Consider the following 13,793-nt stretch of genomic DNA (forward strand, 5'->3'; position numbering starts at 1 on the left):
TTATCATAATTAAGCTCCATTTTTGATATAATTTATGTTGATATGTATCTGAGAAATTATTGGAAGTTGAATCGAAGATCAAAGGCATTGGAATGGAATTTTTATGGTCGATCAGTATTGCAGGAATCGAGTAATACTTTACTACCTCTTTATGCTTTATGGAGCATGTTATATTGGTAAATGCATGAATAAGATAATGTTGGTCACTTTTGTGGAGTTGTTAATTATACACTCGATATGAATGTGGTAGAAATTCGTTAACTGAATATGGATCGAATGACTAATATAAGAGATTGAAAGATTGTTAGAATTAAATTACAAGTTTGTGATTAGTGATAAAGAAATCAGACATGGATTTGTAAATTATATTTTATATCATCAAAGGTTAAATGTTAAAAGTACTGGGATGGGAAATAATGAGAATATTCCGGTAGGGTAAAATTACGAAAATACCCTTATATTGTAGGATGTCAAGAATTATCCCTAGAAGTTGGCTAATAACTCTGAAAAGACATATCGATCAGATATAACTACTGATGTGCATAAGAAATGTTAGTTTTATTTGGAAATTATGGATAACCGGTTTTAATACTAGGAGAGTTTGTGAAGGATACTAGAAGTCTGTTAAGAGAACCGTTTCAAGATCAAAGAGAGGTTCAAGAAAGCAATTAATCATAGGATCTCTAAATTATATTATTTTTGTTAAGAGCTAATATCGAAATTATCTGGTTAAGAAATTACGAAAATGCCCTTAAGAGGTAGAATAGTCTGAGTTGACTCTGAATGAGAAAATACTTAGAGGATTCGTACTTAACTCGATTAAGTACGAATTTAATAGTTAAGATCCTAACTTAGTGCAGGAAAATTCCTGATATTCCGTTTGTAAAATTTGAGAAGATATTTAACCTAGAAATATCCGAGTTATAAGTAAATACATGAAGAACAATTTGTTAGGGTTGTTCTGTTGTCAGAATTGTTCGAAATGACTGAAATAAATGATAAGATTGAATTTAATAGTAAGATCAGACGGAAGGAAATGATTGAAATACACTGAATTTGTTAAATGATCAAAATACCCTTGTAATGGAAATGACCCAAGAATATCACCAAGCTCAAGAATGATTGGATATCCTCGAACTATGAAATGAATGGAATAAAACTGAACACCAAAATAACCTTATGGCCTAAATTAAGTAAATGTCTTGGATTAATTAAGGAATCCAAGAAAGCATAGGTATTGGACTCCTTTAAAGGTATGGAAAACAATTTAAGTGAGTAGATCAACCATAAAGCTATGTCAATACCTGAATGGCATAGATATTACTGCAACATATGTTCGTCTTGTCAAGTTTGGCTCGATGATAAATTTTGGAAGTATTCAGCTCAGCTCTAGATTGTATTCAGTACTAAGAATTGGACGTTTGTTCGACAAATCAACCATGAAGACCAAATTGAATGGAATGGAAGTACAACATGTATCTAAAATTCAAGAACGTTTGAATTACTCTGGAAAATCTTGAAGTAACTGGAATGAACATGACTGCTAAATGAACTAGGTAACCTCAATGACTGAGGATTTAGTAAGTGATTTGGATAAGTTTGAAAACTCTGATGAGTTTACATAGTGTATAATTACAATGGTTATGAACAAATTAATCAAGTACGTCAGCATTACATGATATTGTGGAAGCGTGGAAATGAAATTAAGAGCATTGAAATATTTGTTAGTGTCTTTAAGATATGTTCAGTGATGACTCAGAAGATGATCTATGGATAATAATATTTGTTATTAAAGAGTAAATACCATGGAAGGCTAATGAATTGACAAGTTGATAAGTATTGTTTCTGGGAGCTATTCATTTGGAGTTGTTCGATAAATTGATTAATCGACATAGATTGTAAAGGTCCTGAACCTTCATTTCTTCCTTATCAGCTCAAGTCACATTCTGAATAACTGATGATTCAGTCAGTTATTGAACTTTTACAATAGTGATTCTGAATTCCAATATTCTATCGGTATACTGAAGATTCGTGTTCCTCTACTTGTTAAGATTATCCAATATATTAGAATACTATCTGTAAACTCTGGTGTATTCCCTAATCATATAAATATTTTATCTGATTTCCGACTTAAATTCTGTTCTGATACATGACCTGAATTCTGTTCTAATTTCTGATCTGGATTCTGTTATGATATATGTTCTGAATTCTGTTTTGATTTATGATATCTTCGGTTATGGACGGAAAATGTTTTAATTGGGGGGTATTGTTGAAGGAAGTATTTCTGCAAGTTCCTCGGCTTTGTGCTCAGGGCCTTACAGGTTGTGTGGGTTGGGTGCATGGTTCTGGGGAACCTACACAAACAGATTATGAAAGGATGGGGGTATATATATATATATATGTTTTAAAAGATCTGTATCTTTTTACTGGTTTTACGGGAACACACTAGAAAACCTATTCTGATCTCCTGAACTCAGTCATTCGAAATATTTATCTGAACTGAAAGCTCATTATCCGTTACCATCTGAAATATCAGTAGGATCTCCGATCAGCATAAAAATCTGTAGATGTTCGGAAACAATAAGAAAACATATGTTTATCTATATTTTCACGAATATCATCTGGTAGTAATGTATTACTGAGCTTTCCGAAGCTCACTCTATTACTCAACATTGCAGGTTAAAAGAATTGTACCAGTGCAGCTATCGACATCAGCTAGGGAGTTTTTTTGGCGTTGTTTGCAGAGTACAGTACATGTGATTAGGGGGCATGTAATTGTATTTTGTTTTATATACAAGTCCAAAAATCTGTTTTGTTTTTAAATAGTGACAACTGATTTTATAAGTTACACGTTTCAATAAAATATTTAAATTTTTCGCTATTTTTACGGTGGGTCACTCCGGTGGCCCTAATGTGACACTCTAGATCGGATCGGGTTACCCGTATCAGTCTGAGGGGGTTACATTTAGTGGTATCAGAGAGCTATGGTTTAAGTCAAATTTTTCAAGATAGACCGCCGGTCGAATGTCAAATATGTCTGATATGTACATGCCCCTAGACTACAATCGTACCTCTCTAGCTGGAACTTCAGGGCTGAGTCCCTATCTGTAACGAGTAAACCAAAGTTTCTATCTGTTAAGGCTATACTTGTACAAAAAAGAATACGAGTAACATCTGTTTAAACGCTGTGAAGTACCTCATGATCCATGTGAGAGTTATTTATCTGAAAAATTCTGACTTGAATCCGGAAATGAAATTGGGATATGCTACTGCTCTATGAGCCTATTCTCGTGACAAAGACTGAATTGATTACTCAAGGAAATTTTCGTTCGGATTCTTTTATTGAAATGAGGAAAAGTTATGATAAGATATATGTTCAGCTGGTTAAGGATTAGTGGAGGATCCGTACTTTTGTAAAAGCTACTTAAAGATATGAGAGACCTGATGAAAGTTTTATTTCTGCAATTATGTTACATGAATGAATTTCAAGGACGAAATTCTTTTTAAGGAGGGGAGAATTGTAATACCCCAATTTAGGGGCTAAAATTTAGAAATTATAAAGTGGTGGATTTAATTTGGTATTTTGAAAGAAACAGTGGGTTAAATTGCAAAATTTTAAAGTTGGCAAACCTTTTTATGAAGTGCAGGAAATTCAGTGGCTAAACCCAGGATTTAACCATTTTTTTTATATGATGAGTTATAAAACTCTCCCCCCGTACGCATTTCAGCATAAATTTTCCCAGTTTTCCCTCTCTGATCAACCAACTTTCAACTCCGATCTACTCGCCATCCGACCTCTGATCGACGAGCCGAAACCACCATCGTGTTCGTTGTCAACCGAGGAACAAAACCCCTTAAACCTTTCGTCGTGAATCATCGTCGTTCGTCGTTAATTTCAGTCGGAAGTATCATCGGTAATAACTCGATTTCAATTGGTTTTTCGTCGATTCACGACGATCTGATGATCCGTTTACGAAACCTCCCGCACCATCGTGTTCCTTACATCGTTTCGAGTCTGCCGGTGTCATCCTTGGTCTCCGTCGACGGCGGCGCGTGAGGAGGTGAAGCGGTTAAAGTTTCCGATTTGTTGAAATCGAGCTCTCCGCCGTTCAAAATTTTGAACCGAGCTTTGTAAGTATCTCGAAATCGCTCAAAATAATTTTTAGGAATTTTTCCAGGAATTTAGCACTGTTCACGCGCCGCCACTGCACGTGGGGAAGGAAAAAGTGACCGTTTTGACCCGTTTTAGAACTGTTTTGACCGGTCATAACCCGACCCAACCCGTTTACCTGACCCGACCTGTTTACCCGACCCGTTGACCCGACCTGACCCGTTGACCACCGTTGACCACTGTTGACCAAAACTTTGACCGGCTTTGACCGGGTATTAAACGACCTTTGACTTTGACCGAGTATACTTATCCTGACATTTTTCGACGTTCCAAATCCGATTCCGCAGTCCGTTGTTCGAAATTCAGACCCGAAGGCCTTGAAATTGGTAGTCAAACCCGTTGAATTTGATTTTGACCGAAAATTCCAAATTTTTGAAAAGTCATATTTTGTTCATTCGACGTCCTGAATCGAATCCGAAGTCTGTTTCGCTAAATTCAAACCCCGTAAGCTGATTTTATTTGATTTATCACCCGATTCGATCCGTTTATCATAATTAAGCTCCGTTTTTTATATAATTTATGTTGATATGTATCTGAGGAATTATTGGAAGTTGAATTGAAGATCAAAGGCATTCGAATGGAATTTTTATGGTCGATCAGTATTACACAGAAATCGAGGTAATACTTTACTACCTCTTTTTGCTTTATGGAACATGTTAATATTGGTAAATGCATGAATAAGATAATGTTGGTCACTTTTGTGGAGTTGGTTAATTTATACACTCGATATGAATGTGGTAGAAATTCGGTAACTGAATATGGATCGAATGACTAATATAAGAGATTGAAAGATTGTTAGAATTAAATTACAAGTTTGTGATTAGTGATAAAGAAATCAGACATGAATTTGTAAATTATATTTTATATCATCAAAGGTTAAATGTTAAAAGCACTTGGATGGGAAATTATGAGAATATTACGGTAGGGTAAACTTACAAAAATACCCTTATGTTGTAGGATGACAAGAATTGTCCCTAGAAGTTGGTTAATAACTCTGAAAAGACATATTGATCCGATATAACTACTGATGTGCATAAGACATGTTAGTTTTAGTTGGAAATTATGGATAACCGGTTTTAATCCTATGAGAGTTTGTGAAGGATACTAGAAGTCTGTTAAGAGAACCGTTTCAAGATCAGAGAGTGTTCAAGAAAGCAATTAATCATAGGATCTCTAAATTATATTATTTTCGTTAAGAGCTAATATCGAAATTATCTGGTTAAGAAATTACGAAAATGCCCTTAAGAGGTAGAATAGTCTGAGTTGACTCTAAATGAGAAAATACTTAGAGGATTCATACTTAACTCGATTAAGTACAGATTTAATAGTTAAGATCCTGACTTAGTGCAGGAAAATTCTTGATATTCCGTTTATAAAATCTGAGAAGGCACTTGACCCTGAAATATCCGAGTTATGAGTAAATTCATGAAGAACAATTTGTCGGGGTTGTTATGTTGTCAGAATTGTTCGAAATGACTGAAATAAATGATAAGATTGAATTTAATAGTAAGATCAGACGGAAGGAATGATTGAAATACACTGAATTTGTAAAATGACCAAATACCCCTATAATGGAAATGACCCAAGAATATTTCCAAGCTCAAGAATGATTGGATATCCTCGAACTCTGAAATGAATGGAATAAAACTGAACACCAAAATAACCTTATGGCATAAATTAAGTAAATGTCTTGGATTAATTAAGGAATCCAATAAAGCATAGTATTGACTACATTTAAAGGTAATGGAAAACAATTTAAGTGAGTAGATCAACCCTAAAGCTATGTCAATACCTGAATGGCATAGATATTACTGCAACATGTGTTCGTCTTCTCAAGTTTGGCTCGATGATAAATTTTGGAAGTATTCAGCTCAGCTCAACTCTAGATCGTATTCAGTACTAAGAATTGGACGTTTGTTCGACAAATCAACCACAAAGACCAAATTGAATGGAATGGAAGTACAATGTGTATCTAAAATTCAAGAACGTTTGAATTACTCTGGAAAATCCTGAAGTAACTAGAATGGACATGACTGCTAAATGAACTAGGTAACCTCAATGACTGAGGATTTAGTAAGTGATTTGGATAAGTTTGGAAACTCTGATGAGTTTACATAGTGTATAATTACAATGGGTTATGAACAAATTAATCAAGTACGTTAGCATTACATGATATTGTGGAAGCGTGGAAATGAAATTAAGAGCATTGAAATATTTGTTAGTCTCTTTAAGATATGTTCAGTGATGACTTAGAAGATGATCTATGGATAATAATATTTGGTATTAAAGAGTAAATACCATGGAAGGTTAATGAATTGACAAGTTGATAAGTATTGTTTATGGGAGCTATTCATTTGGAGTTGTTCGATAAATTGATTAATCGACATAGATTGTAAAGGTCCTGAACCTTCATTTATTCCCTATCACTCAAGTCACATTCTGAATAACTGATGATTCAGTCAGTTATTGAACGTTTCCAATAGTGATTCTGAATTCCAATATTCTTTCGGTATACTGAAGATCCGTGTTCCTCTACTTGTTAAGATTGTCCAATATCTTTGAATACTATCTGTAAACTATGGTGTGTTCCCTAATCATATAAATATTTTATCTGATTTCCGACTTGAATTATGTTCTGATACATTACCTGAATTCTGTTCTGATTTCTGATCTGGATTCTGTTCTGATATCTATTCTGAATTCTGTTTTGATTTATGATATCTCCGTTTACGGATGGAAAATGTTTTAATTGGGGGTATTGTTGAAGAAAGTATTTCTGCATGTTCCTTGGCTTTGTGCTCAGGGCCTTACAGGTTGTGTGGGTTTGGTGTATGGTTATGGGGAACCTACACAAACTGATTGTGAAAGGATGAGGGTATATATATATATATGTTTTAAAAGATCTGTATCTTTTTACTGGTTTTACGGGAACACACTAGAAAACCTATTCTGATCTCCTGAACTCAGTCATTCGAAATATTTATCTGAACTGAAAGCTCATTATCCGTTACCATCTGAAATATCAGTAGGATCTCCGATCAGCATAAAAATCTGTAGATGTTCAGAAACAATAAGAAAACATATGTTTATCTGTATTTGCACGTTCTTCAGCATCATCTGGTAGTTTTGTATTACCGACCTTTCCGAAGCTCACTCTATTACTCAACATTGCAGGTTAAAAGAATTGTACCAGTGCAGCTATCGACATCACTAAGGAAGTTTTTCCGACGTTGTTTGCAGAGTACGGTACATGTGATTAGGGGGCATGTAATTGTATTTTGTTTTATATATGAGTCCAAAAATATGTTTTATTTTTAAATAGTGACAACTGGTTTTATAAGTTACAAGTTTCAATAAAAGATTTAAATTTTCTGCTATTTTTACATTGGGTCGCTCCGGTGGCCCTAATGTGACACTGCAGATCGAATCGGGTTACCCGTATTGGTCTGAGGGGGTTACATATATGATTTCCATGTTTATGGATTTATGGAATTTATGTCACGGTGCAATTGAATTTTTGGAATACGAATTTATAAAGTACAGCTCTGATCAAGCTGAAAAATTTTACGGACCTAAAGTGACTCTTAGGTAGACTCTGCGGCCCTGAGATCATTCTCGAGTAGGCCCTGCGGCCCTAAGATGTGTTCTTAAGTAGGCCCCACGACCCCAAAATCTATCTTGGGTAGGCTCTCAGGCCCTAAGATGTTCCCTTAGGGTAACTCTTTTATGGGATTTACTACAGTATAATTTTTATGAGATTTACTAGACTATGATTTGTTTAGTGTACCTATCATGATTTTATAGTAATGTTGGGACACATTGAGCCTACCTCACTTTTCGAAAATGATTTCCCCTTTCAGATACTGTTGGTTAGATTCATCTGATTGAGCACTTGGAGGATCAACATATCTCTTGAAGTATATCGTATTGTAATGTTTTATCTTTTAAGTTGACACTATTTTGGTAACATGGGCCTTATTTTAAAGTATTGGATTTTATAATGATTACTCATTTGCCATTTATATTTTGTTTATCGTAAATTCGGATTTTTAAGACATGTTGAAATTAATTTGTTTTTTCATTATATTTATGAGTTATAGTTTTATAGTATAAATTATTATAATTTCATAAACGTCATTTATAATGTGATTTTACCATGATTGGATAATGGTTTCGGAACAATATCTTTAAGAATCATGAATGTGATTCACTAGACTTAGTTGAAACACATAGACCGGGTCAAGGGGGTTACATTTAATTGGTATCAGAGCTTTTGGTTTTTTAAACCTCGGATTGTGTATGAGTCCAAATTGAAAATACGGTTTTGAAATATTTTACAAAACCTGTTGCTAAGGCCATGTCTCAAAGTTTTTACGATTTTAATTGTGTCTGAGACTCCAAGTGCTTATCTAACCCTATGTTTTATCTTCTATAGTAAACTAGAGATCTACCAAAATGAGTGCTAGACGTGGATGTCGAACTAGCCAAGGACGAGGTCGAGTGGCTAGATTTGTAGACCCGATCGATGAGATTTGAGTAGATCCCCCACCTCCGACAAATGATTCTGCTCCTATGACCCCGATAAATTTACCTCCTGCTGCTGGGATTGGCATGACTACACCGATCAGGGGAGCAATCGATAGTGAGCCTAATTCTACCAGAGTTGCATTTGATGAGAATTTTGGTAGACAATTTTTACAGTTGATTCAAGGAGCGGTCAGAGCTGCTCGTACTGGATCCGAGGTGCCTATTTCTCAAACTCTGATCGCCAATGGGGTCAGGACTTTTGGAGGAAAACTTGGAGGAATTCCTACTGAAGTAGAAGATTGGCTTCAAGATACAGAAAGATGCATGGATCAGTTGGGTTTGGACTGAACTAAGAGATATTTGGGGGCATTAGCGATGTTAGATGGCAATGCCCACACCTGGTGGGAGTCAGTGACCAGTAGTGTTCCTACCGATGGTTTGACATGGGATTTCTTTAAGGAGTGCTTTCGGAGTCGATTCCTGGGGGAGCGTTACTTAGTCCAGAGACGGCAACAGTTTCAGAACTTGATTCATGGTGATATGACTGTTTCAGAGTATGAGATAGAGTTCTTGAAATTATTAAAGTATGGAATCAGTCTGGTGCCTACTAAGAGAGAATGATGCCGTAAATTTGCCCTCGGACTCAGATACGAGCTACGTAAGCAGGTGGTAGCCCTTCAATATGAGATTTTTGATGTAATGGTGAGCAGAGCCAAGGATGCTGAGGAGATGGAGGCTTTAGCTTCTGGTAGAGAGCGTGTTGATGAGGAGCGATCTAGGAAATCTTTTGGCCCTACTGAATCATCCGCACAGTCCGGTAAGAGGACTCGTACTTCAGCCCCTCAGAGGAGTAATACATGCTTCAGGCCTGCAGTATCATCACCTTCAAGCTATTAGTAGAGGTGGTTCTTCGGTTCTATTTCAAGTGCCTCATTGTGACTTTTGTGGTAAACGACACACGGGAGAGTGTTATAGGAATACCAGAGCATGTTTTCATTGTTGATATAGTGGTCATTTTTAGAGGGATTGTCCTCAGCTAGCTTCGTCTGAGCGGACCGCTACCCAAACTCATGTGCGTTCACAGACTACAGTACAGACTCCAATTAGAGATCGTAGCCAAGTAAAGGCTCATGGATCAGCGTCCAGGACAGACAGTAGAGTCTGACCTCAGTAGAATAGAGGGCCAACAAGTTCTGAGGCTAGACAACCAGCTTTATTTTACGCCACTAGACGTCGAGATGACAGAGATGAGCCTGAGGTTATTGCAGGTACATTTACTATTTATTCTATTCCATACTTTGCATTACTGGACAATGGCTCCACCCACTCCTATGTATCGAGCTTAGTATCTCGAAACCTTCAGATTCCGATCGAGAACACTGATAATACTGTTACGGTTACGAGTCCAGTAGGACAGGCAGTATTAGTGAATAAAGTATTTTGGCATTGTCCTCTGGAGGTTCAGGGAGAAATTTTTCTCGCTGATCTTATGGAACTTCCTTTAGAGGAGTTCGATCTAATTCTTGGGATGGATTGGTTGAATAAACACAAGGTAAATCTGGATTGTGAATACAAGCGAGCTACTCTGAAGACTTCAGATGGTCGGACTGTTGTGTTAATTGGAGAACGGCATGGCTATCTCTCCAATATTGTTTCAGCTATGGAAATTGATCGTATGATCAGGAAGGGATATGAGACTTTCATTGCTTGTATTTTGAACACTAAAAGTTCCTTGTCCACGATCGAAGAGATTCGTACAGTTAGCGAGTTTCCTGATGTTTTTCCGGAGGAGTTGCCTGGGTTACCTCCTGATAGAGATGTAGAGTTTGAGATTGAGACTTATCCGGGATCTTCACCTATTTTTATGGCACCTTATCGCATGGCTCCAAAGGAACTTAAGGAATTGAAGGTCCAATTGCAAGAATTATTCGATCGAGGATTTATTTGGCATAGTACATCACCCTGGGGAGCTCCAGTTTTGTTTGTGAAAAAGAAGGATGGGTCGCTAAGGCTATGTATTAACTATCGAAAGTTGAACAAGATGATGGTAAAAAATAAGTACCCATTACCCAGGATTGACGACTTATTTGATCAGGCGAGGAGCTACTGTATTCTCTAAGATTGATCTTTGTTCGGGGTATTATCAATTGAAAGTTAAGGGGTCCGATGTTGGAAAAATAGCCATTCACACTAGATATGGTAATTATAAATTCTTAGTAATGCCTTTTGGTTTGACGAACGCTCCCGCAGCTTTCATGGATTTGATGAATCGTGTGTTCCGGCCATATTTGGATCAATTTGCGGTTGTCTTTATTGATGATATTTTAGTTTATTCTCGGACGAAAACAGAGCATGACGAGCATTTGAAGATCATTCTGTGAACCTTGAGAGAGCATCGTCTATATGCCAAACTAAGCAAGTGTGAGTTTTGGCTTCAAGAAGTGTCGTTTTTGGGGCACATTATTTCTGCGCGAGGTATTCAGGTCGATCCAAGCAAGATAGAGGCTATTGTGGATTGGAAACAACCCAATAATGTTTCTGAGATCCGTAGTTTCTTGGGCTTGGCTGGATATTATCGACGTTTTGTCGAGGGCTTCTCGATCATCGCTGCTCCTTTGACAAAGTTGTTAAGGAAGAACGTGCCATTTGACTGGGGCGAGGCACAACAGGAGAGCTTTGAGAAATTAAAGGCGGTGTTGACTCAAGCACCAGTGTTGATTCAACCAGAGTCTGGGAAGGATTTTACAGTGTATACTGATGCTTCACACTCAGGACTTGGTTGTGCTCTAATGCAGGAAGGTAAGGCGGTGGCTTATGCGTCCCGTCAGCTGCGACCACATGAGTGTAATTATCCAACTCATGATTTGGAGTTAACAGCAGTGATTTTTACCTTGAAGATTTGGAGACACTATCTTTACGGAGAGAAGTGTTATATTTTCACTGAACATAAGAGCTTAAAGTATCTTCTGACCCAGAAGGAGCTTAATTTGAGACAACGACGCTGGCTAGAGCTTCTAAAGGATTATGATTGAGTGATTGATTATTACCCTGGTAAAGCTAACATCGTGGCGGATGCTTTGAGTCGAAAGGCGGTATCGGAGTTAAGGTCTTTAATGGCCAAGATGAATTTATATGACGATGGCACTTTGTTAGCAGAATTGCAAGTTAAACCGACTTTGGTTGATGAGATTAAGGCTAAACAATCTCTAGATAGCTCATTGTTTTCCATATTTGAGCAAGTAGAGCAGGGGACAAGCTCAGATTACGCCCTTGATCAGGATGAAGTTTTATGCTTTAAGGGTCGATATTGTGTGCCTGATGATTCTGAGTTGAGGCAGATTATTCTTAATGAGGCAGATTATTCTTAATGAGGCTCACAATAGTCCATATGCTATGCACCCCGGTGGAGATAAGATGTACAAGAATTTGAGAGAGAGGTATTGGGTCGGCATGAAGAAGGATATCTCGGATTTTGTGGCTAGGTGTTTAACTTGTTAACAAGTTAAAGCAGAGCATCAACATCCATCAGGTTTGTTACAGCCTATCAAGATTCCTGAATGGAAAGTGGAGCGTATTACTATGGATTTTGTTACCAGATTACCTATGACTTCCTCGAAAAAGGATTCAGTGTGGGTGATTGTGGATAGACTTACAAAGTCAGCTCACTTCATTCCTGTGCGGGTAAATTATACTTTGGACAAGCTGGCGAGATTGTATATTTCAGAGATTGTTATATTGCATGGTGTTTCATGGTCTATTATTTCTGATCGAGATCCGAGATTTACTTCGAAGATTTTGGAAGGTGCTACATACGGCTTTGGGAACAAGATTGGATTATAGTATATCCTTTCACCCACAAACTGATGGTCAATCTGAGAGAGTGATTCAGATTCTGGAGGATATTGATTTTCATGGTAGCTGGGAGAACTTTTTACCGTTGGCTGAATTTGCTTACAATAACAGTTATCAGACCAGTATTCGTATGGCACCCTACGAAGCACTCTATGGGCGAAGATGTCGCACCCCGATTTGTTGGACTGAGTTGCGTGAAAGGAACACGTTATTCAAATTGATTCGTGACCGTCTGAAAGAGGCATTTGATAGACAGAAGTCTTATGTAGATCAAAGGAGGAAATATATTCAGTTTGAAGTTGGAGATCAGGTCTTTTTAAAAGTATTACCCTGGAAGAAAGTATTGAGATTCGGGCGTAAGGGTAAATTGAGTCCAAGATTTATTGGACCATTTGTATTTTGAAGAGGGTAGGACCTGTTGCATATCAGCTTGAGTTACCTCATGAGCTCAGTCGTATTCATGATGTTTTTCATGTATCAATGTTGAGGCGATACCGTCCAGATCCGGGTCACATCATTCAGGTTGAAGAGGTAGAGCTGAGACCTGATTTGTCATATGAGGAGAGCCGTTCAAATCTTAGAAAGATGAGAGAGTTCTTCGGAATAGGCGTATTCCAATGGTAAAAGTTCAATGGAGTAACCGAGGCCCCTCTGAAGCTACTTGGGAGACATTGGAGTCAATGGAGGCTCAGTTTCCTCAACTATTCTTATAAGGTAAATTTCGAGGACGAAATTTCTTGCAGAGGGGGAGAATTGTAACAACCCGAAAAAAATTATTAATTAAGTAATTTGGCGAAATTTGAGGATTAAATCGAAAGTTTTTAAAATTTGTAGGCCATTTTAGAAGTTGAAGGAAATTCAGGACTAAGCCCTAAATTTAACTAAAGAGTGTCGGCAAGTTATGTGGTTTATACATGCACCGCGTTTCTGATTTTAAAATCAGAAATTTTTGTAAACAAAATTCCTCCTCCCGCACCCTTCTTGCAAGTCCAATTCCGACGCCGTCCGACCTCCGATCTTCGAATCGAAACCACCATAGTGTTCATTTTTGAGCCGTGAACAAAACCCTGTAAATCAATTATAGCAAAACGCTTCCAAACGCTATTAATTTAGAGTCAAAGTATCGACATTTTTTAGCACCACCGCCGAGAAAATCTTAAATTCATATCCGATCGTTGATCCGTTTTCGACACCTCCCACCATTGTGTTCCTGGTGTCGTTCCGAGTCCGACGGTGTCCTCGT

The sequence above is a fragment of the Hibiscus syriacus genome, unplaced genomic scaffold (assembly GCF_006381635.1).
Source record: "Hibiscus syriacus cultivar Baekdansim isolate YM2019G1 unplaced genomic scaffold, ASM638163v2 tig00110745_pilon, whole genome shotgun sequence".
Classification (NCBI taxonomy): domain Eukaryota; kingdom Viridiplantae; phylum Streptophyta; class Magnoliopsida; order Malvales; family Malvaceae; genus Hibiscus; species Hibiscus syriacus.